The sequence below is a fragment of the Delphinus delphis genome, chromosome 9 (assembly GCF_949987515.2).
Source record: "Delphinus delphis chromosome 9, mDelDel1.2, whole genome shotgun sequence".
Taxonomy (NCBI): Eukaryota; Metazoa; Chordata; class Mammalia; order Artiodactyla; family Delphinidae; genus Delphinus; species Delphinus delphis.
The window spans coordinates 14,444,726-14,469,961 of record NC_082691.1 but is presented as its reverse complement, the minus strand read 5'-3'; the positions used below and the strand labels follow the sequence as shown (position 1 = coordinate 14,469,961).

The following is a 25,236-nucleotide window of genomic DNA, read 5'->3' as shown; positions in this document are numbered from 1 at the left end:
TTCTCTGTCTGACTGACTTCACTTAGTATGACAATCTCTAGGTCCATCCATGTTGCTGCAAATGGCATTATTTCATTCTTTTTCATGGCTGAGCAGTATTCCATTATATATATACCACATCTTCTCTATCCATTCATCTGTCAATGGACATTTAGACAACAACTAAACTTTTGTAGTGCAAAAGCAGACATAGATGTAATCAGATGATCATGTTCTAATAAAACTTATGTACACTGAAATTTGAGTTTCGTATAATTTTCATCTATTATGAAATATTTTTCTTTTGATTTTTAAAAACCATGTAAATATGTAAAGATAATTCTTCTCTGTGGTCCTATGAAAATGGGCAGCAGGCTGTATTTGGCCTTCAGGCGATTGTTTGCTGACCCTTGCTACTGACAATCGCTGATCTATGATAATTAGTAAAATCTCAGAGACACCAAAAAATACAGATGTCTAGGTCCTACCTTAGGACTTGGCATACAAAGTTAGGAAACCCTGGCTATCTTGTTTACCATTAAATCCTCAGCACATAGATGCTCAATAAGTATTTTTTTGAGTAAGTAGAAGACAATTTCTGGCATATAATAAGCCTATAAAGGTCTATTGGATGAATGAAAGATTTACTGTATATCTTACACAATATATGGGATCCTAAAGACAGTGAGATGAAAATGAATTGTTTAATCTTAGAGCCATTAAAATAGAGAGAGGCTAGCCTCGAGGAGCATGAACTGTTTAGTAGCTGGGAATCATTTTGGCCAGGTTACTAATTTATGTAATAATAACTGGAGAGCTAATATTATTTTGGTTAATTAAGGTGTGAGGGAGGTGTAGCAAATAAAACAATCTGCAGGCTATTTCAATAAGTTTCTTTACAGTTGGATTTCATAATTAAATTCCTTTAAAAGGTTATGTGGAGAAAATGAAAGAATTTTCAACAAGACAAGGTTTTCAAGCCAAAGAAGCTAGTAGCTAATTGCATTTTTCAGGAGGGTGAACTCAGTGTATTTTAGCTATTTTAATATGCTAGACTATTTAACCAGAGACCCCCCTCCCCAATTAATTTGGACTTTCAGGAATCTGGTTTGCCTCTAAGATATGGTAAATGTAGGACATATGATTGTTAACCAGAGGTACTTTTTTTTTTTTTTTTTTTGTGGTATGTGGGCCTCTCACTGTTGTGGCCTCTCCCGTTGCGGAGCACAGAGCTCCGGACGCGCAGGCTCAGCGGTCATGGCTCACGGGCCCAGCCGCTCCGCGGCATGTGGGATCTTCCCGGACCGGGGCACGAACCCGTGTCTCCTGCATCGGCAGGCGGACTCTCAACCACTGCGCCACCAGGGAAGCCCCAGAGGTACATTGTATACTACATTTTCAAACTCATTTACATGGCACTCAAAGAACTCAGTAAGCTTTTTTTTTTTTTTTTTTTTTTGTCACAAATCTGCCTTTATTGTGAGCAGCAGGTGGGACACTTCCAGCATAGTAAAATAAATAATTTACAAAAGCAGGGATTCAGTGAAGCCGCCTGGTTGGGACCCTTGGGAGCTCATACATAGATGCCGACCCAGAGCAGCGGGAAGAGGACTCCAAAGCCCATGAAGAGTGAGGCCACCAAAGATTATGAGGAGCTCTCTGTAGATATCGCAAGTGTATTTGGTGGAGGTGACCTCATAAACTAAGAACCAGGCAGTGAAGAACATGCCAGTGGCCAACAACCACGGTCAGATGGGGGAAGACAGCCGGGTTCACTGGGCTGGTGTACCTGCTCAGGGCCTCAAACTCCATTTTGCTGGGCACAGGATCCTCAGTAAGCTTTTCAGCATCCTCTTTGGCATGGGGCTATGTTCCATGGATACACACTGATTTATCAACTCGGAGGCGTTTCTCACCCCAGCAGCCTTAACTTTGTGTTCTGTCACTTACTAGAGCAAGATTGGACATGAAATGGCAATATTAAGTACAAGTTTCATGTTCGGTTTATTTTTCTGCTATAAGGGTGGGATACTGGCTAACACATCCTAACCGTATTGTTGTAGTCTAGGTGCTTACCCTTCGCAAGCCTTGGTTTCTTCCTCTGAGAAGTTGTAAAATGATCTGCTTCAGAGCTTGATTGTGGAGATTAAATGAGACAGTATGTGTCAGCTGCTGAGCACAGTGCTTACAGAATGGTAATGGTAGCTGTTATTTATATTAAATGACAGATTTCATACTGTAATATTTCTTAATTTAAGATGACTAGGTGACTGTTGACACTGCATAATACAAGCTTATTATGGACAGAGCGAAAGTAACTACTTACAAATGTTGGATGAATGAACTCCAGCCTTTTTTTTTACATCTTTATTGGAGTATAATTGCTTTACAGTGTTGCATTAGTCTCTGCTGCACCTAGGGGCAGAACTCCAGCCTTTTAATATCCACAGGATAGCGCGTGGGTCTGCTGTGCATGTGTGAGCAAGACTTCTTTTTAACAACTATTTTTCTTGAATCCTAACGTTGCTTGGAGAGGGTAAATGCAGATTTCACTAATAAGATTTGCGAGGACTACAAGGGCTATTATTCATTCATTGTTTATTTCAACAAATACTGAGCACTTACAAGGTGCCAAGCATGGACAATCATGAAGAATAAGACATTGCCTCTGCTTCTGAGGCGCTCACTTGTAGCGGGGGAGACAATCAAGTTAGCGCCTGATGCGGTAACAGAGTAATTGCGTGGTGACATGGCCATGAGTGGAAGGGGCACCTAACCTGGCTTTGGGAGACGAGAGAAGATTTCCCCGAAGAAAGAAATCTCTGCTGAAGCGAGGTGAATGAGTGATGAGGGGATGGTTCTAGCAGCAGCAGGAGCAGTGAAAGCATCTGGAGAGGTTTCTAAGGGCTTTGGAAACCATGTCGTGAAATGCAGACACTATCCTAAGGGTGGGAAGGAGCCTCTGAAAGGTTTTAAGTACACAAAAAACATTTGTGTTTAGAAATATGATTTTGGTAGTAGTGCGGAACACGTAAAGACTGTGGGCAAGGAGACCAGTTCAGAGGGTGTTGCGGTACCCCAGGCAACAGAACACAGTGGCCGTGGGGATGGAGAGAAAGCAAACAGATTCATTATCTATTAAAGGGTTAGAATTATATTACTTGGCCAATAACTGAGGGTGAGGATGTGAAAGATGGAGGATTAAATTTTGATTCCCAAGTTTTTTACTTTAGCTGCCAGTCATTCGGTGAGAGGAAGAGCAGGTTTTGTCTGGGGGCATGGGAAAATGATGAATTCTTTTGCAGGCATATTGATTTTTTTAGTGCTTACGGGACCTCTGAATTGAGACCCCCCCCCCCCCCTGCCGCCAGATGTCTGCAGTTTTGGAAAGGCGTGCTAGCACGTGTTCCATTTCCCAGGAGGGAGTCTAATCAGTTTTTTGGGATACGAACAAAGTACAGGTTCTTCACCCCTCAAAAAAGAGAGAGAAAATCAGAAAAATCTAGAAAGAAATAATTTAAACTTCAACATATCTTAAAATTTTGTGTCGATTAAAAAAATGAAATTTTATTTTGTGGTTTAGTGGTGGTTTTATTTTGAATGACCAAGGTGGTGGGAACTAGAGATACAGATTTGTAAGTTATTGGAATAAACATGACAATTAAAATGACTGAGTGGATGAGATTATTGGGGGGGGGATGAACAGCAGGGGTTTTCTTTCCTGACTGCACATTGGAATCACTTGGAGAACTTTAAAAAAAAAAAATCCTGATGCCTAAGAACTGTCCCCAGAAATTCTGACTGAATTGCTCTAGGATGACCTGGGGCAGTGTTTGAGCAAGTGCTCATATAGGACTGAGAAAAGAGGAATATTAAGCACTGGCCTAGAGTGAGAAGAGATCCCAATAAAGAATATGGAGGGGGCTTCCCTGGTGGCGCAGTGGTTGAGAGTCCGCCTGCTGATGCAGGGGACATGGGTTCGTGCCCCGGTCCGGGAAGATCCCACATCCCATGGAGCGGCTGGGCCCGTGAGCCATGGCCGCTGAACCTGCGCGTCCGGAGCTTGTGCTCCGCAACGGGAGAGGCCACAACAGTAAGAGGCCCGTGTACCGCAAAAAAAAAAAAAAAAAAAATTATACTGTGTATAAAAAACATACCATGTGGTTTAATTGTATGTCATAGCAATAATTATTACAAAACAGTTTCAGAGAATTCATAGGTGAAAATTACTACCAGTGAAGTCCAAAGGAGTAAAACTATGATAGTATAAATTCCTAGATGATGGGATTTAAAGTTAAATTAGGAAGCTACATTTTTTTTTCCTTCTTATACTTTGTATGGAGAAGTTGAAGATTCTAGAAATATAGGTTTTCCACTTTGCTGTAATAGAATGATTTATATCAATTTTAGAGCAGTGAAAAGTAGCCCTAAAGCTTTATAGATTTTTTTTATCCCTGAAGAGCATTATGATATTTAAAAATTACTTTTAAGTTAATAATACCCTCATAATTTGAGGACACTCTTTTTTTTTTTTTTTTTTTTTTTTTTGCAGTACGCGGGCCTCTCACTGTCGTGGCCTCTCCTGTTGCGGAGCACAGGCTCCGGATGTGCAGGCTCAGCAGCCATGGCTCACGGGCCCAGCCGCTCCACGGCGTGTGGGATCTTCGTGGGCCAGGGCACGAACCCGCGTCCCCTGCATCGACAGGTGGACTCTCAACCACTGCACCACCAGGGAAGCCCTAGGACACTCATTTTGACATGTGAGAATTTTCAGTGGGAGAGTATGTACTCCTAAAGAAGGAATATAATACAGGGAAGTCCTTCAATTCAAATTAGGAAGATACTGAGGGCTTTATTCTGTCTATATATGTGTATTTCTGATTGTCCTTGATATTGGAAGTTGAGTGCAAGTTTATTTTTGTAAGTAACAGCGGAGATAAACAGGTGATTTATCTCTGATTGACTCATTCTGTTTGTGGCAAATTAATTTTGGAAAGTATTTCCAGGAGTTTTGACAAGATAACTCAGTTTTAATAGAAATGAGTCAATGACAGGAATAATAGAAATCTGTGAGGGTGTTTCACATACTCCATAGATAAAAAGTATTTGCAAGTTGAATTATCATAAAGAGTTCATAAAGGTAGGTACAGAATAGCTATATTAATTTTTTCTTTTTATGTCTGCTGTTATTGGCATATATAACTAGGACCCCATCTGTTATCTGGTCAAATACAAAGATGTTCTGGTTAATATTCTTTCATTTCTTATTTTTTTTGCTGTGAAGTTAGACTTGAAATTCTTAGTGAAGCAACAGAGTTACATGGCACCATACTTAGAGATGCATATAAACCCATAAGGCAAAATACTAATAGTGCGTCAGGCACTTTGTTGGGCAAGTGCTCATATAGGACTGAGAAAAGAGGAATATTAATCTCGCCCATGAGTGAAAGCCACTTTCTGGGATGAAGATGAGGAAAATCAGCAATTATAGTCTGAATTAATATTTGTATGGTGCTTGTTACATGTATTTTCTGATCCAACCTTCAAAATGACCTTGTGAGGTAGGTGTTATTATCTTCATTTTACAGATGAGAACATTGAGGTTCAGAGATATTAATTACCTTAAATCATAGATGAGCAGATAGATTTATCCCAAATCTTCTGGCTCCATATTCTTTACTTTTTCTTTCCATCAAGTGGAGACAGAGGCAAAGTATTAATACAGATTGAGGAGATCATCACAATTTTAATGGGAGAAGTAGTACTTGAAAGCCTTAAAGGAAGGGCAAAATCTAGTTCCGCAGAACCAGGGATGTCACAAACTGAAAGAGTGGTTCATGGACTGAATTCAGCCTGCAGATGAGTCTGGTGTGACAAGTCCAGTGTTTTTTTAAAAAGTCTGAATTTGAATGACTTAGTTGAACAAGCGTTTTCTAAACATATGGCTTTTGTTAAATAGATACTTTCTAGTGTACCATTTAAATTCCTTCCTTAAAAAGTTATATTCTTTCGAGTTATTTTCTTAGTGGTTATCCTGCTACAATGAATATTTTAGCTTATAAAAATCTAGTTCATGTTAATAGTAACTTAGTTTCAGTATTATACAAAAACTTTGTTTCTACAACTCCATTCTCTCCCCCTTTTTTGATTCTTTTCCTTTTTTGTATTTATTTTATTAGGTTTTTGGGGTAGAGGTTTCATGACTCGCTTCTTTCTTTTTACTGTCTTCCCCTGAAATGATATAGAATTATTTACTTTAGTAAATGTCTATTAAATGAAAATGTTGGTTTTAGAAAAATGAGTGTGTAGCGTTTCTTTTCTGGCTTATAATTAGTTAGTAAGCCCCGTTACTTACTGTGATCACACCTCGTTTGTGCTACTGAAACAGTGCTATCTGCATGAAAGATGTATTAATATCTATTCTCAGTAGGTGGAGTACAGTAGAATGCGTTGAGAAGAGTGAGAAATAGAATCCATTTTCTTCTACCTCTTTAGGTTCATTGAATCCTTCGCTTCTCCAAGAGTCAATTTGATTTTTATGATAGTATTGTGCTGCAGGTCTGTGTACTCCTGAATGTGGTGGGCTGTAATAGTAGTAGTAGTAGTTGTGGTAGTAATAGTAGTAATAGTAGTAGTAATAATAATATTAATAAGAAACTTTTGGTAATATGTAAATTGTATTTTTAGCTCACTCTTGCAGGGATATTGTAAGAGAGTTGTATTACTTAGGCTTTTTTGCCCAAGTCTTATAATACTTTGATCTTTTGTTCACACGGGTAAAATATTAAAATGTGATTATGAAACCTTTACAATTTTGTTTTTTAAAAGTCCAGTTCTTTTGAAAACCGGCTATAAAGCATTGCCATTTTTGCTTTTGTAAAAAAAAAAAAAACCCTATATTTGTTGACTGGTTGTTCAGAAAAAAATGCAGAATTCAGTAATTTCCAAATCAGTGTGATGAGATTGTTTCTATGTCTTAGGAGACACCCTAGATCCATCCTAGCTAGTATGGATATAATAAAACTTAATACATTCTCATGCACCCTGGAGCCCGCGCGCCACAGCTAGAGAGAGAAGACCCATATGCCACAACTAGAGGCAAGCTGCATGCCACAACGAAAGATCCCACACACCTCAACGAAGATCCCGCGTGCTGCAACTAAGACCCGATGCAGCCAAAAAAAACAAAACAAACTTTAATAAGGAATATATTGGCAAGTCCATATCATATCATCCCCCCATCTCTCCCACTGTACTAAAAATCCTAATCATTAAAAATCACAAACAAATGGACACACAAAAACCCCATCAAACCATATACCTTCATAACATCTGGAAAAATGTCAGTTTTGTTTAAGTAACCAAACAATGAGTGGTCTTTTTTCATGTCAGTCATTTGTGCTTATATGTATTTTATATTTTTTTCATTGGAAAGTTATAGTATTTCATTTTATTTTTAAAAATTTTTGGCTGTGTGTTGGGTCTTCGTTGCTGCACGCAGGCTCTCTCTAGTTGTGGCGAGCGGGGGCTACTCTTAGTTGTGGTGCGTGGGCCTCTCATTGCAGTGGCCTCTCCTGCTGTGGAGCATGGGCTTCAGGTATGTGGGCTTCAGTAGTTGTGGCCCGTGTGCTCAGTAGTTGTGGCTCGTGGACTCTAGAGCACAGGCTCAGTAGTTGTGGCTAGTGGGCTCTAGAGCGCAGGCTCAGTAGTTGTGGTGCACGGGCTTAGTTGCTCCACGGAATGTGGGGTCTTCCCGGACCAGGGCTCGAACCCGTGTCCCCTGCATTGGCAGGTGGATTCTTAATCACTGCGCCACCAGGGAAGCCCTGGCCAGTTATTTTAGAAGGAGTCAATGAACTTACTCATCCAACCCATCATGCCAAGTGCTGCTGACTGCAGAACCGGTGTAATTGTAGTTCCTACCATCGGGGAAGGGCGGGTGTCTGTATAACTCTAAAAGTTTCTTGAGTGTGATAATTAAGACATACAGTGATAATTTTTATTTAATAGTGTAGTTTTTATTTTTCAAAAAACACCTAAATTATTTGAAAAAATAAGCACTGCTCTTTAGTATATTTATTTTCCTATGTCTCTATATAACCTGTTTTAAGAGCATGTGGCTTTTCTGATAGAATGAATATGTTTTTCAGAATCTTGCATGATCTAGTGACTTTCAGAATTATGTTGTCAGGAATAGAATTTTATTGCTTGTACGTTTATCCTTCACATGTTTATACATGTGATTAAAAAAGTGAAAATCTATTTTAAGGTGGAAGTGAGCTTGGCTCATACTGTGTCATCCCTTCAGGGAACATCACTCTCAGGGATTGGCACTCCACTTTATTGGATAGGAAGAGGTCATGTGTCAGTCAATTTCTCCTTTTTATGGAAAGGAATACCCCCCAAGTGTACAGAAAGGAGCACATGAAAGAAGATAGAAAGCTTTGGCTTTGTGTCTAAGGTCATACCTTTAACTCATAATTATCGTACTAACTATAATGGTTTGTGTGGAGTTAGAGAGGTATAAAATGTTACAGCTTGTTAAATCAAGTGTATTTGTGTTAATTCAAAAGTATTCATGGGATAAAGAAAAATAAACCAGTAAGTTTCAAATGTTTATATCAAGGAAAGCATTTCAGATTTTATTTCCTACTGCTTGGATTAGTTTTATCATTAAGATAAGTTTTAGACTTTCCTTATTCACACTGAAGATTTGCAGTGTTAAAAGATGTTGTCATTCCACCTAGACGGGTGGAATAGGGGGTGGGAGGGAGGGAGACGCAAGAGGGAAGAGATGTGGGGACATATGTATATGTATAGCTGATTCACTTTGTTTTTAAAGCAGAAACTAACACACCATTGTAAAGCAATTACACTCCAATAAAGATGTTAAAAAAAGATGATGTCATTGATATTTTATTAATTCTTAAATCTTTTAAATTTCTGTTTGTGGTTAAAAAAATCAAATATTAAATTGTAGCTGTTTACAAAGAAACATTCTTGTTTTTCCTGCTCATATTAGGGGGCTTGCTTTCTACATCATAAAAAGAATCTCTAAATTGGTATTTTTACCTAACTAATGATCCAAGAAAACACATGGGATGAGTTGTTTTATAGATAAATTTCTTTTGAATAGAGAAAAAAAGTACAGATAAAAATAAGAAAAAGCTGAAATAAAACAAAAGAGATTTCCCACTTAGAAATAAGCCTATCAGAGGGACTTCCCTGGTGGTTCAGTGGTTAAGACCCCACGCTTCCAGTGCAGGGGACACGGGCTCAATCCCTGGTTGGGGAAGTAAGTTCCCACATGCCACTCAGCATGGCCAAAAAAAAGTCTATCAGAGACCATATTCTTTGAACATACAAACTTTGATGAAATGACAAGCTAGGTTCTTTGAAAACTATGTTAACTCTTTGAAGTTGTGACCACCTAGCTTTGTCCATCATCTTTGGAAAATATTTAAGTGCTGAAACATATGTGATTATATAACTACAAAGAGAACTACTGATAAAAATGTTTTTACTTTGTAAAACCTTATAATCTAAAACAGATTACACTCATTCATTCATCTTATTGAACATACAGGGGATGAGTAGGTATAGACTTTAATTAAATAATCATAGAAACAAAAATGATAAGTATGGTAAATCCTGCAAAGTGGAGGTTTATGGTGCTGTATGAGCGTTATGTGGCGGGATTTGATGTAGTCCTGGTCATCAGGGAAACTTCTCTGTAGAAGTGATGATGAGTTGAACTCTGAAGAAAGACTGAAATTTACTAGACAAAGGTAAGGGGAATTGTGTTTCCTCTGCTTGGAATTATCCACGTATTTTACACTGTCATATTTTTACATATTGGTAATGGCCTGAGAGATCAGCTGTAGTTCATCTTTTCTTCAGATGAGGAAACTCGAACCCGTGGAGTAACCAGCCTGAATTTTGTAGCTAGCTTATGAGAAAAACTGAATTAGGATTTATGATGTATGGATGAGTAATGCTATTTTCGTTAAGCCAGATTCAAGGCTTAAGAATAACTGAACAAAAATGCACTTAACCTTTTATTCATTCCTTTATTCACTCAACTTATAGTTACAAAGTAGCCACTATGTAGAAGGCCCTGTTCCACTTGATGTGGAAGATAAAGAAGTGAATGATGTTTGGCCTTTGCCTTTAGGGAGCTTACCATCTAGTTGAGAATATAAAGCAATATCTGAATTTACAGAGTAAAGTTATGTCTGTCAACAAAAAAATACAGATAAAATGTGGGAATTGAGATGAGGAAAGGGTTATGTCCATTTGGAATGAGTTTGTGAAGCCTTCCTGGAGGAAATGATAGTTGAACTGGGCTCAGGTGTGAAAATGAAGGGCATTTGGTGCAAAATATACCGCATGAGCAAAGGCAAGAAAGTTGTCAGGGCATCAGCAGGTATAGTGCTCTTCAGATGACACTAAAACGGGTGAAGGGAGGGATAGTGGGAAATAAATTTGGGATATGAGTTACAGCTTGATTGTGGATAAAAACTATGGATACAAGAGAGCCATTATAAAAAGGGGCATAAACTATTAGTAGCTGTCGGTCAATGCTAAGTACATTGGGTAGAAGATAGAGAAAAGTTGAGTATGTAGGTGCTGTATGGTGTGCTGGTGATACAAAGATGGATATATGCAACTTAAAGACGGAAGTGTGATGTTCAAAACATGGAGAAATCAAGTGTGAGAGTTTCATGCCTAGGTTGGAGGGGTAGCCATTAGTAAAGAGTTTTCAAAGGCTTTGTAGGTAGGTGGGGCTTTAGTTACTGTTGACCTCTGCTCTTGCTTTGTCTCCTTTGACCATAGATTCTCTACAAGTCAATCATGATCCAGCAGTTGACAATGAAGTCTTACTGAGCCAGGTGCCACCACTGTGCCGTGCTTCCCTTAGTTCACAAGGCTGCCCTGGCACCTTCATTCATTCATTCAACCAAGTTTATTGAGAGCCTACTCTGTGCCAGGCACTGTGCTTAGGTGTTGAGACCAGCGGTAAATGATGATGAACACTTTTTCTGTCCTCAAGAGTCTTATAGTCTGACAGGGAAGACATGTTAAAAAAGTAATACCTTAAAATAAGGCATGATTAGTATTAATGATAGGGGAAGGGTATTGAGTAGCATGGAAGATAAAGCCAGGATTCTTTTCATGATCATAGCATTTCAAGGAAGTTGAAAATATGTCCTATCAGTTCATGCTTGGTCACTGCCGGAGTCCTTGATGGCTACTAGGAATAATCAGTATTAGTTCTGAAATGCATACAGTCTCTTCACTGTGTGGGGGTAAAGAGAGAAGGAGGACTCATGCCTGGGAGCATAGGCTTTGAGTCCAGCAGCTCTGGTTGGAATTCTCTCAGTACTTGTTTGCTGGGTGATCCCATGTAAACTACTTAGTGTCACTGCCCTCAGTTTCTTCAATTGTGAAATGAGGAAAATTACCTCTGTCTCTTTGGATTCCAGCAAGATTTAAGTGAGAAGAGTATTTAAAGCATAGTGATTTGTATGAAAAGATGCTCAACATCACTAATTATTGGAGAAATGCTGCAAATCAAAATTACAATGAGTTATCACCTCACACTGGTCAAAATGGCTGTCATCAAAAAATCTACAAACAATAAATGCTGGAGAGGGTGTGGAGAAAAGGGAATCCTCATACAGTGTTGGTGGGAATGTAAATTGATACAGCCACTATGGAGAACAGTATGGAGGTTCCTTAAAAAACTACAAATAGAACTACCATATGACCCAGCAATCCCACTACTGGGCACATATCCAGAGAAAACCATGATTCAAGAAAGCACATGTACCCCAATGTTCATAGCAGCACTATTTACAGCAGCCAGGACATGGAACCAACCTAAATGTCCATCGACAGATGAATGGATAAAGAAGATGTGGCACATATATACAATGGAATATTACTCAGCCATAAAAAGGAACGAAATTGGGTCATTTGTAGAGACATGGATGGACCTAGAGACTGTCATACAGAGTGAAGTAAGTCAGAAAGAGAAAAGCAAATACTGTATGCTAATGCATATATGTGGAATCTAGAAAAATGGTATAGATGATCTTATTGGCAAAGCAGAAATAGAGACCTAGACGTAGAGAACAAATGTATGGATACCAAGGGGGAAAGGGGTGGGGAGGGAGGAATTGGGAGACAGATTGACACATATACATTATCGATGCTATGTATAAAATAGACAACTGATGGAAACATACTGTATAGCACAGGGAACTCTGCCTAATGCACTGTGGTAACCTAAATGGGAGGGAAGTCCAAAAGGGAGGGGATATCTGTATGTGTATGGCTGATTCATTTTGTTGTGCAGTGGAGGCTAACACATTGTAAAGCAACCATACTCCAATAAAAATAAAAATAAAAAAGAATAAAGCATCGTGACTTGTACATAGTGTTCAATGCGTGTTATCTTTTAAAAAGGTGTAGTGCTTGTAAGAGACTGGGATTTCACAAGCGTCTTAATCTTCATGTAGGATTTTGACCCCATCTCCCCCAATCACTGCCTTAGGCAAGTAATCTGAATTTGTGCTGCTTCTCCCAAAAGGGATCATGTTGCCCCTTCTTTCTTTTTAGCAAAGAGGTCTCAAGATTAATTATATCCTGTAATGGTTTTCTTCACTTTCAGAGAAGGTGCTACATAAATGATGTTTTATTCCTTTCTTCCAACTAATTTTTCTACAAAAGTTGAAAATGCTTCACATCTCTTTCTAATTCTATTTTTTAAAAAATGCATGTGGCTGTTTACTTCACTTTTAATGTGATGTGTGGACATTTCTCATGAAGTAATAATTTTTGTCACTTTATATAGTGTTGCCAAAGTCCTTTCTTGCCGATCTTCTCCTGACATGTAACAATTGTTAGGTGGGATGGATGCATATACAGATGCTTAACCATATTTTATTGATTATAAATAAAATAGCTTAAAAATAAAACTTTAAAAATATAATCACTGCTTCCATTTTCATAAAAAAGTCAGCACAAAGAAATATGGATGTTCTCTTAGGGACGAGAAGGATGGCTTGGATTTTTCTTCATTGAACTAGGACACAGATGCAGTCTGGAAAGTCACCTTCAGAACCATTACAGTGCAAAATGCAGTGCATCTTCAGGAGTGTGCAGGAGACAGGATGAGCGAGAGCTTATCATGCTTTCAGAAAGTCCCTGACACTGTATTCTTAAAAATGAAATATCTGTGGGTCATATTTGTCTTCTCATTAAGCTCCGGTGTATAAGAAATGCCATATTACTTATTTCTTTTCAGTCAACCTAATTCCAACTCTGAGCTCCGATCCCACCAGCTTGAAGGGATTTCATTCTCAGGCATGCGGGGACCCCCTCTGTTCCAAAGTTGTGCGGATGAGATCACGGGGGGTTGCACAGAACAGTGCTCGAGGGCAGTCCTTGGCCTTTTAGTCCAAATCCGTTTCCCCCTTGATGCCCGTTGTTTACCAGTTTCTCTCGACAGAGTGTACTAGCATCTGGTGGAACAGCTTTTGTGGTGCTGTACACTGCAGAGTGTTTTTAGCATCCACGGCTCTCACTCACTGTGACAGTGAGAGTCACACGGAGTGAATAAAGCCTTCCCGCCCTTTCCAAAGCCCCTTGGTTGAGCCCGTAATGGACCTACTTTTATCTCCCCAGCCAGTCCCTTGGAATCTGATGGTATTGGGATTATTGTGTGACCTAGTATGTGGGGACCCAGGTGGACTCAGGTGCTCCGAATGGAGCCATGCTTGTAGGGCCACTTTGCTGTTGTTTCCTATGGAGACCGAACTTCCTTCCTGGAAGTCTGCAAGGGGGAAGCTGTGGGTCCCTTCTCTGGAGGTCCCACAGACCTCCAGCTCTCCCTTAAGCTGGGGGCAATCTTTTTCTTCCTCTTGCTGCTGTGCCACACCTGTCCCCACCTTTATCCTCCAGTCTCACCCCAAATGCAGTGGCTTCTTTTTGTCTCCATAGCACAAGCCTTTTGGAAAATTCTAGCAAGGAAGGGAGGTTCTCTTCAGGCCACTTCTGCTTGAGGCTTGCAGCCTACCTGTGGCAAGGGAGTGCGGAAAGTCTGGCCATCTTCTCAGAAGGTAGGGGTGGAGTAGAAGGAGAAATAGAAAATAAGAACTACTCAATGTTGCTTCTCTCTTGGGTTATTCAGTAGCAGTAAAATCAAAAAGCTAACTAATATCTCAACAAATTATCGCACTGTGTCCCTAAGCATAGATTTTGTATCACATTTCCTTCAAAAACAAATGTTCCTGTCTGACTTCTAAGGTTTGATTTCTTTACCACAGGAAATCGGAACTCTGTAATTTGGGCAAATAGGACATATGGCTGTTGGTAACATGGAGGCAAAGGCAGAGAACAGTTTGACAGGGTTGAGGGTTGTACTGCCTTTTCTCTATTGGGGCTCCTCTACTAAGCAATGGAACCCAAAAAACTATTTGAGCTACTATTTTTTGTCAATTCTCCTGTGGATAGTACTTTCCAGTTTGATAGAAGGGAAGTTAATTAATTCCATGCAGTGGCTCTCCTAGGGCATTAGGTTTTATTTCCCTTACTGAACCCCCTGGAGTGGTTAGTGCTAATCCCTGTTTATCTGGTCCTGTTGTCTTGTGAAATAATCAGAACTGTGATTGACAGATGGCTTCTCATCTGCTACAGGAGGATGATAATAGTGCCTATCACATGGGGCTGTTAAAGGATTAGAGGAATTAATATACATAAAGTGCCTAGAACCCTGCTTGCACTCAGTAAGTGTTGTGGAAGGGGATAATATTAATGTGTCCAGGGCTTCCCTGGTGGCGCAGTGGTTGGGAGTCTGCCTGCTAATGCAGGGGACACGGGTTCGGGCCCTGGTCTGGGAGGATCCCACGTGCCGCGGAGCGGCTAGGCCCGTGAGCCACAACTACTGAGCCTGCGCGTTTGGAGCCTCTGATCTGCAAGGAGAGGGGCCGCGAATAGTGAGAGGCCCGCGCACCTCAATGAAGAGTGGCCCCCGCTTGCCACAACTAGAGAAAGCCCTCGCACAGAAACGAAGACCCAACACAGCAAAAATAAATAAAAAAATAAATAAATCTATGTTCTAAAAAAAAAAAAAAAATTAATGTGTCCAGGCACTATGCGAGTTACCGTTCTGTGGTGGATATTATTATCCCCATTTCACAGAGGAGAAATAGGAGACTTAAGGAGTTTTTTTCATTGCCTAAGGAAACAGCCTGTCAGTGGGTGAATTGAAATTGGCGGCAGGTACAGAAAGAAGTACCCTCTTCCTAGATGTGGTGGAGAAAGGGGTTTGGGCGCATCTAATTGTAAAAGCCTCCGTTGGTATTGTGCCGAGTTTCGTCCCCTACATGCCTGCACACTGCTTTCAACTGAAAGTAGAAAAACGAAGTAGAAATCTAATAAAAATTACCACAATATTAAGACCGAAATAAAAATGAATCTGGTTGTTTGCTGAGTAGAGTCCACACCTGGAATATATTTGTTGGGTCCTCCTTGACACACTCCTGAAAAATATACTGTAATTACAGGCATTACTTAATGAAGCAGGCAGGTGGGCACTATAGTAATAGATTGCATTTTATGTTCCTTAGGGTAATGGACAGGCTTAAGATATAATGAGAAAATTTGGGTTTTGGAATTGAAATCCATTTTAATACAAATCACTGGAAAAACAAAATTCAGAATGTTTTAACATTTTAAAAATTAACAGATGTCCTTTTAGAACATCACATTTTATTTTTTCACATTATCATGCTCTGAAGTAGACTAAAAGCAGGATCTCCTAGTTCATGTGTGGATAATTCATAATAATTTAATAAAAGGGATAATTTCTTCCCCAGAAAGTCATCTATAGTTCTTAGTATGTGTTTTCACCAAGTAAGAACTTTAAAAATATGTTTGAGATATTCATTTATTGTGAGAAATACTACTGCTCCCCTATCTTTTCATCGGCAAGTCATTGTCAGACTTTTTTTCTTTTTATTGTTTTATTAAATTATCCAGATGATTTCTTTTTATAAGGGAGAGATATTTGTGAACACTAAAAAGACTAACTTAAGTTGATAAAGATTCCTTTGCAAAAGAAAGACTTTTGAAGAATTACTGAACACACATCATAGTTTGGTGTTCTGATTTTAAAATCAACAAAAAACATTGATAATAACAACTAAAATTCTAATTTATTGGGTTCTTACTTTGTGCCAGTTTATATCTTAAGCATTGTACCTCACTAATTCACTGACAAAGCAGTAAAGTGAATATTTTACACATGAAGGAAATGAGGTGTTAAAGACGTTATATGATTTTTTTAGGTAAGAATGTTGACAAATGTTGGAGCATTGGTTTGAATCCAGATCTCTATCATTAGCAGGTTCTCTTAGCTACTGCATTATGGTATGAATAATATAGAAATACACAGGCTATTGTGGACATACGGAGGTGGACACAACCAAACCTGGGAGACTTGAGTCTTAAAGTATATGAATCAGCAAAAGGTGTTTGTGAAGGGGTAGGGGGAGTAGCGGGGGAGAAGAAAGGAATTTCAGGTAGAGGGTTCTGCAAATAGGGGATCCTATTGCTGTTACCTGCAGTGTACGAAGAGTATTAAGTGAGACAGGGGATGATGCCAGAGAGGTAAGGTCCAAATTTGGGGGAATCTATGTTGAGGAGCTTAAGCATGATATTATAAGATAGAGAGACACTGACAGGTCTCAGGCATTTAACTGACATAGTTTATTTGTGTTGCAGATAAATCCCTCTCGAATGGGTAAGGAGATGCTTTTAGGAGACAAAACTGGTGGTAGGGGGGCTAGTTTCAGTCTTCCATGTGAAAGATGCTGAAGACTTAGATTAGGTTCATCGTAGTAGGGGACCCATCTGAGTTGTAATTAAGAGATAAATTTGCAGAATCTGATGGTGCTTATTAGCTCTGGGTGATGAGGAGTTGAAGGAGTAAACAATAAGTACCAGATTTCCAGCCTATATACCTGGGTGGATTGTAGAGTTACCAATTAAGACAGAGAAATACAGGAAGAGGGGCAGGCAGAGGATAAAATGAGTTTTGTTTGGGGCATATTGGGTTTGGTACAGCCAAGTGGTGACAGTCAGTAGAAGTTGACTATATGAATCTGACATTCTGGGCAGGGACTTGAGGTGGAGTCAGGCTTAGGAATCATAAACCTTTATGGTAGCTGCAACTTTTAGAGTGACTGAGGTCATGGTACAAGTGAGAATAGTGGGCTGCAGGTGGACCACTGGGTTACCTGGGTGAAGAAAGGGGAGCTTACCAAGGAGACAGAACAAGAGTAATCAGAGAGATGGTGAACCAACAGTGTGTGGTATCAGAGACACAGAATTTCAGGAAAATGATAAATGGGTGGCAGTGCTGTAGAGCAGTGTTATGAGATAAAGGTTGAAAAATGTCCACTAAATTAGGCAACATGGATAACTTGATTTTTGCAAGAAGATATCTAATAGAATAGTGTTGAGGGAAACTATGACACATTGGGTTTAAAAGTAAATGTTAGGCTGGGAATTGAGATGGCAAGTAAGGAATTCTGTTTCAAGTATTCTGGTTGATAAATGGAAAAGATTGAGTAGTAGCTAAAGGTGAATATTTATTTATTTTTTTGTGGAGGGGAGTGAGTAGAATTTAGCAGGTTTCTAGGATGCGGGAAAGGAGGCCACGGAAAGGGAGAGGTTGAAGATACAGAGGAAGGTATGACCAATGTGCAGGTCCCAGATGAGGCCCTAGGGCCGGAGTAAAGAGACATGGACCTGCATGGGTTTATAGGGCCATTCCTTTACAGAAAGAAAGGAATCATGATGGATACACTTGTAGATCACTTATAGGTCACATGCATTAGACAGTCCAATGACAACACACATGCTGGTTTCAGTCATCCGGAGGAAGAAGGAAGCAATGACAATTCTTGAAAATAAATGTGGTGAGAGATGAAGAGAGTAGTGAAGGTTCTTACTAGTTTTGAAGTGCTGGAGTTAAGAAGAGCAATAAAAAATCCCCAAAGACTTGTGCTAGGGACTGTATCTTAGTTCGTAGTGGTTTTGCAGGAACAAGCTGTGAGTAGTTGAGGACTTGGACCTTAAGCTTTGACTTTGGTAACTTTGTTTATAGATGCTGAGACAGGGGTAGGAAGGGGATATTTCCTTTAGATCCATGGTTTTTGAATATGACTGCTCATAGGAATCATTTGGAGAGTTTTAAAAAAATGATGCCAGGGTCACCCCATGAGCTTCTGGATTGACTGATTTTGTGTGGTAGAAGGTCATAAATATCTTTTAAAGCTCCCAGGTGATTTGACTATGCAGCCAGTGTTAAGAACCACTGATCTAGACCATTGGTCAGAAATGTTTTCTGTAAAGGGCCACATAGGAAATATTTTAGCCTTTTTGGGCTACACAGTCTCTATTACAACTACTCAACTCTGCCATAGCTCAAAAAAAGGAGCCATAGATAATACATAATTAGAGCGTGGGTATGTTTCAATAAAACTTTATTTATGGACACTGAAATGTGAATTCTGTATAATTTTCACATGTCATGAAATATTATTTTTCTTTTGATTTCCATTAGCTCGTGGGTCATACAGGTATAGCCTGCAGTTCTCAGATCCCTCTGAGCACCTTTGCTGCTCAGAGTGTGGTCCTGAACCAACAGCGTTGGTATCACCTCAAAGGGAGTTAGACATGCAGAATTTTGAGCCTTGAGTGAGTTCTGCTGAATCAGAATCTGCATTTTAATAAGATTCTGAAGTAAATTGTATGCAATTTTTAGAATCATTAATCTGCTGTAGACCATACTATCTCATTCCCACTCAGCTCAGAAAATAGGGAATCCTCTTCATCCCTCCCTGTTGTCTTGGTCACCTTTTAATGAAAGTTAGAGAGCATTTAAGGAGAAGTCTGTGGTAAGAAGCTGTCGTCCAGGTGTTCTGAATCGCTTAACAATTCAGATAGACTGGTTTTAGGGCTTAGAGACACAAGTGGAACGTTGACATTCTGTTATTAAAAGGAAGGTTTAATTTATATTCCAGCACATATGCAGAGATCTGTCTTCATACAGACCAGGCAAACTGTGGTTCTTGGCGGCAGGGCCAAACTTTTCTTAAGAAACACCTTGAATTTAATCAATAGCCTCTAATGAGGACTTTTTTGAGACTCCAGAGAACTACAACCAAGAACGTGTAAGAGCTCATCTTAGCCTAGCTTTGCGGGAGAACAGTCATGGAAATTGTGGAAGAATATTACATGTCTACAGACTAGCTCATACCCTCCTAGTGAGCCCGTTCCTAAAAGAAGCAACCCCCACCTTTTCTTGCATTGCACAGATTAAAAAAGTGAATTATTTAGCAAAGCCTTGCTTCTCAGACTCAGGTTAAGTTGGAAAGAAAGTTCAAGTGGGACTCAACACACTACGTTACAACTTGGACGTGAGGAAGCCTATTAACTTTTTTTGAACCTTGCTTTTTTAATCAAAATGAGGATAATGTTTTTTAGACCAATTTTCTTTCCAGAATTATTCTAAAGGTTAAATATATGGGAGTGTGCTCTGAAAAGTACTAATTGATATTCTGATGTAGATGAACTCATGCTATTGTGTGTTCATAAGAGCTAGGCTAAGACTGTGTATTTGTGGGTTGACAAAACAACTGTTAGGACTGTTTACAACAGTCCTCAAGCTGAACTAAAATATTATTCTGTAAGAAAGAAAGAATTTCCTTTTAGCTTCAGTTATTACACTTCAGCAGGTTTACTTCCCATTTGACTCTGGTAAGAATAAGATTAATAATGGAACTGTAGCAAGTCTAAAATGTTAATTCCCCCAGGATGTGGGAGAAAAACCACATGCATACAAATGTGTTTAATATTGATTTCCCATGTTATTTACTTTGGCTAATTTCCTTTTAAACTCACATATATGTGTAGATTCAGGCACCTGTTGAGGAGAGCATTAAATATTGTCTTATTTTATTCATTCATCTTTTTTTATTACCTCATTCCACCTCTTTTGTAAAATACAAGCTATCACTTTGTCCTTTGAGCAGTATTTGGACAAACAAAGACAAAAAAGATCGTAGGCTTTTAAAATTTAATGCTATCCTTAAATGACCTTAAGGGAATGATCCCCCTCTGACTTCCTACATTTGCTTTCAACAAGTTTGACCTTGTAGAAATTTTAAAATATGAATAGTAACCTGGTATTAAAAAATAATACGCAGTTGGTAGACCTTACCACAAGAGATACTAACATCATTCCACTTTTAAGCGTTGAAAGCTCTTACGATAGATTACTGAAAGGGTTAAAAATACATGCAGAGTAGACTTTTCTAGCCATATCTCCCAGTACACCTCTGTGATGTGTACATTATGCTTCAGCCAAACCGGACTGTTTCTCAAAGGAGCATGCATTTTTCTGTGGTTGGAGCTTTGCTTATAATATTCTCTATATTTAGAAAGCCCTGTAGCCACCTTTTACTGACAAAATCCCATCCGTCCTTCAGAGCTCAGCTCACGGGCCCCTTCACGTATCCTTCCTGATTCTGCCAACTAGACGCGATATTTATCTCCGTTGAGCCCCCAAAGCACTTTGTATGTACCTCTCTTATGGCACTTAGCTCATTCTGCCTTATGTTTTAGTTATTTGTGACCTTGACATCTTTCCTTTGCTAGGCAGCTGGAGAGCTGGAACCATGTCTTCTTTATTCTTGAAACTCTTGGAAGTTAATGCTCCCGTTTCCTCAAGAAGATCATTCTTGAGAAGACTAAAAGTAGACTGGTTAAAAAAGGGACAGTTTATATCAAGTAAAGTTTCTTTTATCTTTTGGAGAATATTGATCAAAGGGGAATATGTTATATTTAATGTGGGAGTTGTATCTATGCTAGAAGTTGAAATATAATATGTGAAGAAGGTGAATGAAGAGGCATGTGGAGACTGTAGAGAAATCCATGAGATACTAAGGAGGAGGAGACAGAAGAATGTTGGTCTTTCTGTGATCACAGGATGAGGTAACTTGCAAGCTCAGTTGGACTGTGTAACCGATGCTGTTGACATTCCATTCTTCCATCTACTTTTGAGTTCTGTGTGTGGTAGATAGTTCCTATAGTCACTGACAGCTTCCCAGCCCAAGCATCTGTGTCTCTCTGATTTTTTGCCTCAGGCCCCTACTTCCATGTCATACATGCTTGCTTAACTTACACAAGGCAGCTCAGAAATGCCATGGAGTTAAGATGCCCGTGGGTAACCCTCAGCCAGTGAAGGATGACAGTCAGTGGGTGAATATTCCACCTTCTCGGTTCCAAATATTCCACCTTCTCAGTTCCTCAGTAAGGTAACTCTGAGGTATATTGTATGTGATTTGTCAGTAAGTCCCGGTGGGATTGAGTCTCAGTTGGCCACAGCAGTAACCTGATCATTAACATGTTCTTTATTTGCTTTTCTCCCATCCCGATCTCACTTTTATTTCTCCCTAATTTGTGTTTTCTGGGATCATGTAACAAATAGGGTCTTTCTCTGGGTTAGCCCATCCTAAGACCGTCTGATCAAGTAGAGCTAAGGTCTTAGCAAAGAATAAATTACTTCAATGATGAGGTTCAGTCTTCATATTAATAATTTTATAGTGACAGTAGCCACAGATAAAACAAGCATAGTGTAATCAGAGTGGGAAAAATGTAGTTTAGTTAGCATGATTTTGGAGAAGGATTTTTGGAGGGGTCTGGGAAGAATTTGTGCAGTGAATGAGGAATGAACTGATAAAGAGATAATCTTGGGTTGTAGATAAAGAATTACATTGAGCCTTCATGCTTAAAATGTAATGTGTACTATACTGCATACTTCTCATATTTCCTGATGAATTTGGTCATAATCAGTAAAAATAAAATAAATGTCTTATATGTCTACATTGCACAGATTTGCCATGTCTGATTGCCACTCCACTGCTATTGTAGTATGGAAAGTGAATGTAGAAGGAGTATAACAGATGAATCTACATTGTCACTCTTTTACATTGGTGAAGAGGTTTACAGAGGACTGACTTTGATTTAAAAATTTGTTTTCATCAATTACATTTATTTATCACACATGTGGCAGGATATTTATATATACTGATTTTTGTGTTGTTATTTTACCTATTCAAGTTAGATTTATAGTCAACCTTCAGGCAAGAAAAATATAGCAGCAAAAGAATTCAAAAGTCTAACCCCTGAGGGGATTTAAGGTATGAAAGAAGATATGAGAAAAATTATGACTCTTAGGTGATAACTCATATTGTCTTATGCCAAAAAGAGAATTTATTATTTCATATAACTGAATCACCCAGTGATAGAAGTACTCTCAAACCAGCTTGATTCATGGCTTGATGTCACTAGGATCCTTCTTAGGCCCTGTACCTAATGGAGTGGTTCTATTTTCAGACTGTATTATGGGCTCCAGAAGCTTGAGGGTCTCTTCAGCACAATAAAAGACAGCACAGCAGAAAGAGAGTTATACTCAAAATCAGGAGTTGAACCTCATTAGTCAGATTTGGGTCATATGTCCATTTCCAAACATAAGTGAGCACATTAACTTATTTTACTTTCTTCTTTCCAATCTGTATGTCACTGGTTTCTTTTTCTTGATTTACGGCAGTGGCTAGGTCCGCAGCAGTATAATGCTGAATAGAAAGAGTAAGAGCAGGCATCCTGGCTTTTTCCTGATGACTGAGAACAATGGTTTAGTGTTTCACCATAAAGCATGGTGTTAGTTGTAGGTTTCTCATTGATTTCATCTATCAGATCCAGGAAGTCCCCTTCTATTCCTAGTTTGCTGAGAAGTTTTTAAAAAATCATGAATTGGTGCTGAATTTCCTTACTGCATCAATTAAGATATTATGTGAATTTTCTTCTTTATTCTGTTAGCATGGTGAATTATGTTAGTGAATTTCACCTTGATTCTTGGCATAAACCCTAAAAGGTCATGATGTTTTGGATTTGTTTTATAAGTTGCTGAATTTAGTGTGTGTATGTTTAATTTTTATGTCTATGTTCTTGAGTGATATTCGTTTGTTATATATTTTTTGTAATATCTGTATCTGGTTTTGGTATCAGGGTAAAGCTGGCCTCATAAAATTAGTTGGGAAGTGTTCCCTCTGCCTCTATTTTCTGAAAAGAGTTTGTGTAGGAAGATTAACTTATTGTAATTCATGATCTTGCTTTGATTCTCAAGGAGTAAAGTCAGTTTTACCCAAGTGCTTGAATTGACAGTGGGAGAAGGATGGTTTCCCAGAAAAAACTGAGGTACCTTTGCCACAAGAAAGAAGAATGGAACCTGGAACAAGACTTCTCATCACCAAAACTAGATAAGATTCCCTGAGTTGGTGGGAGAAATGGAAAAGGGTAGAATGAGGAGATAGGGCTCTTAGACAGGGCTCAAGAACAGGAGCAGAGTTTATATCTAGAGGTTGCCCAGCACCCATTCTCATGGGATTCTCTTGGGAGCCAACTATAGTCTCCATCGGAGCAGAATTTATTAACGTGTTGGAAGTGGCAAGGACTTTGCATGAATTGCTCTTCTAATTGGCATTTAGTGAGAACCTCACCTCCTGCCAGCATGTCTTCCTTTGACTTTCAGCTGGTGTCATGTGATGCATTTCTGTGCCTCCATATTTTGCTTACTTCCTGCTCTACTTACCTAGGTGGCAACCCACTTCTCAGTGTCCTTTGCTACACATACCACACATCACATCAACCCAATCCCCAGAGATGAAGGGTATGAAGCTGTACTCCAGGGCAGTGGTGGGGGTGGAGAGGTACTTGGATGGGTTTGAACAGAGCCAGATGAAACTCTCCAATACAGGTATTCATCAAAAAAGCAGCCTAGGGAATTCTCTGGCAGTCCAGGGGTTAGGACCTGGCGCTGTCATTGCCAGGACCCGGGTTTAATCCCTGATCGAGGAACTGAGATCCCCCAAGCCTCACGGAGTGGCCAAAAAAATAAAACAAAATGAAAATAAAAAGGCAGCCTAATTCATCCCTTTGAAGTTGCTAAAGTACTTTTGTTTTACACCCTTCTTTCATTTTAATGTTAATCTTTAACCATGATTTACTCCTTCTTGTCAATCCTGAATTATTTTTCTTAAATTCTGAGATTAAGAAAAGATAACTGGCTGTTTTTTTTTTTTTTCCTTTTGGCCTAGCGCATATCTCACAAGCCTCAGATATGTTTTTAAAAAATTAGAATGTCTGGTCATAAAAAGGGGAATTTTTCCTCATTACCAGCTGGTCAAAAAACCTACTTGGGCTTTTATTACACTTACTCTAAGAATCATTGTGTGACAACATAGGATACAGTAGTGCCTTGCTCAGTTCACTTCAATTTTTTTTTTTTTTTTTTGCGGTACGCGGGCCTCTCACTTTTGTGGCCTCTCCCGTTGCGGAGCACAGGCTCTGGATGCGCAGGCTCAGCGGCCATGGCTCATGGGCCCAGCCGCTCTGCGGCATGTGGGATCTTCCCGGACCGGGGCACAAACTCGCGGCGCCCCTGCATCGGCAGGCGGACTCTCAACCACTGTGCCACCAGGGAAGCCCCACACTTCAATTTTTTAAAGGGTCTTTTATGCACAAGGTAGCAAGAGGGCTAGACCTTGAGATTATCTAGACAAGGGCTCTGCCTTCTGGGTGTTCTACAACCCTGTAAAGTGGAAGTGGTGGGCAATGAGGACCGGACAAGGAAACATGGAAGTGTAATGGAATGTGAGAGGCTGCTAATTTATTAACTTAAGCAGGACACTGTTAGGGCCGAAGCAAAGAATGGTCAATTAAACTTGTGAAGAGTTCTGGAAAGGTAGGTTGAGGATTCTTTATTCTTTGGGGTTTGTTCTTCCAATTTTGCAGTCTGGGAATTGGCCATTCAGTTAATCTAAGGAGTGATTAAGTCTTAGGGAAAATGGACTCATAGTGACTCAATTCTGATTTTAGCTAGAAACTAGTTTAATAACCTAAAATAGCAAATCCTTCTTCTTAGAAGGGAAGTTTACATAAGACTAGAAATAAAAAGAGCTATAAATCAAGAGCAGAAAGCAACTTGGTGAGTATGTAGTATTTGAATAAAGTAGTATCCCTAAGGACAAGCCCATCCCATCTGCTAAGGGTACTCTAGTTTAGTGAGGACTCCTCTCTTCTTAACCACGATCCTGTTTCTTCCTGCTGCTCTTTCACAAA

The 25,236-nt window shown here is 39.4% G+C and overlaps 1 protein-coding gene and 1 pseudogene across 6 annotated transcripts in view; one reads left to right on the top strand and one right to left on the bottom strand.

The window, feature by feature from the left end:
- SUGCT (succinyl-CoA:glutarate-CoA transferase) overlaps positions 1–25,236 on the top strand; it is a 684,957-nt gene that overhangs the window by 160,787 nt on the left and 498,934 nt on the right. The window lies entirely within an intron of this gene.
- LOC132430592 (transmembrane protein 258 pseudogene) lies at positions 1,449–3,872 on the bottom strand (annotated as a pseudogene).